General features: G+C 41.0%; 1 protein-coding gene across 1 annotated transcript in view; it reads right to left on the bottom strand.

Moving 5' to 3' along the window:
* Positions 1–1955, bottom strand: part of LOC112075059 (sodium- and chloride-dependent GABA transporter 3) — a gene marked incomplete at its 3' end in the record, with an annotated part of 53771 nt that overhangs the window by 3460 nt on the left and 48356 nt on the right. The gene's annotated exons all lie outside the window — the stretch shown is intronic.

The raw sequence follows: 1955 nt of genomic DNA, 5'->3' as shown, positions 1-1955 counted from the left end.
GAACAGGGCCAGAGGCTGGGTCACAGGGCTGGGGAGGGAACAGGGCCAGAGGCTGGGTCACAGGGCTGAGGAAATTTCACTATCACAATTATCAGAGCACTTGCTGGCTTTGGCTAGAAAGGGCTGAGGTTTGATGAATAAACAAGTTGTGGGTGTGTCACGGCTTGGCCCCTCCCCCTCACAATTAGAACGTGCTCCATGGTGAAATACGTGTTTACTTCAAGTTGTGTATTTAAGGTATTTTACAGTGCCTTGCAAAAGTATTCACCCCCTTGGCGTTTTTCCTATTTTGTTGCATTACAACTTTTGGATTTCATTTGATGGCCATACACAAAATAGTCCAAATTGGTGAAGTGAAATTAAAAAAATAACTTGTTTCAAAAAATTCAACAACAAAGCTGGGCTTTACGGAAGAGTGGCTGGGCTTTACGGAAGAGTGTCCAGAAAAAATGCCATTGCTTAAGAAAAAAATAAGCAATCACGTTTGGTTTTCGCCAAAAGGCACGTGGGAGACTCCTCAAACATATGGAGGAATGTACTCTGGTCAGATGAGACTACAATTTAGCTTTTTGGCCATCAAGGAAAACGCTATGTCTGGAAGGCATAGTGCAACCCCAACACCCTACATCACCTACGAGAACACCATGTTTTCATTGGCTGGGAAACTGRTCCGAATTGAAGCATGGTGGTGGCAGCATCATGTTGTGGGGATGTTTTTCATTGGCAGGGAAACTGGTAAGAATTGAAAGAATGATGGATGGCGCTAAATAAAGAAATATTCTTGACGGAAACCTGTTTTCCAGAGATTTGAGACTGGGACGGAGGTTCACCTTCCAGCAGGACAATGGCCCTAAGCATACTGCTAAAGCAACACTCGAGTGGTTTAAGGGGAAACATTTAAATGTCTCGGAATGGCCTAGTCAAAGCCCAGTTGAGAATCTGTGGTATGACTTAAAATTGCTGTACATCAGCAGAACCCATCCAACTTGAAGGAGCTGGAGCAGTTTTGCAAAACTCCCAATGGCTAGATGTGCCAAGCTTATAGAGACATACCCCAAGAGACTTGGAGCTGTAATTGCTGCAAAAGGTGGCTCTACAAAGTATTAACTTGGGGGGTGGTGAATTTTATCTTTATTTAACTAGGCAAGTCAATTAAGAACAAATTATTATTTTCAATGACGGCCTAGGAACAGTGTGTTAACTGACTTGTTCAGGGGCAGAACGACAGATTTTTACCTTGTCAGCTCGGGATTCAATCTTGCAACCTTTCAGTTACTAGTCCAACGCTCTAACCACTAGGTTACCTGCCGCCACGTTCAAGTGTTCTGTTTATTTGTCTTATTTCTTGTTTGTTTCACGATAAAAAAGATGTTGCATCTTCAAAGTGTTGTGTAAATCAAATGATACAAACCCCCGAAAAATGCCAAGGGGGGTGAATACTTTCGCAAGCCACTGTATTGCCAACTCCAATTACAATGTTAATCCGTTATAGTTGTTAAATGGCTTACAGGAACAAAATAACAAAATGTAGACCTATCTTTGATAAATATTTTAACTTGAACCCAATTGCAGTCCACATTGTTCTAAGTAATTGTATGGCATCAATAGCATTCTCCTTGATATAGGGGCTAGGCCTACTGGTATGGCTTCAATAGCATTCTCACTGATATAGGGGCTAGGGCTGTAAATTACATTATGGCTGAGCAGGGACATGCCAAATATTGCCAATAAGTAAGATTACATTGATTATTGATGAGGCCTAAAAAGAGAACTAATGATTCTAATCAAATTCTAAACAAAACGAAACAACGACTTGTTTTAAATAGGCTATGTCACACTAGTGTCTCCCCGAAACAAAATGAAACAACGACTTGTTTTAAATAGGCTATGTCACACTAGTTTCTCCCCGAAACAAAATGAAACAACGACTTGTTTTAAATAGGCTATGTCACACT

Source organism: Salvelinus sp. IW2-2015, unplaced genomic scaffold (assembly GCF_002910315.2).
Source record: "Salvelinus sp. IW2-2015 unplaced genomic scaffold, ASM291031v2 Un_scaffold2965, whole genome shotgun sequence".
Taxonomy (NCBI): Eukaryota; Metazoa; Chordata; class Actinopteri; order Salmoniformes; family Salmonidae; genus Salvelinus; species Salvelinus sp. IW2-2015.
Note: the sequence above shows the minus strand (reverse complement) of the source record. Positions and strands in the feature narration are given on the sequence as shown.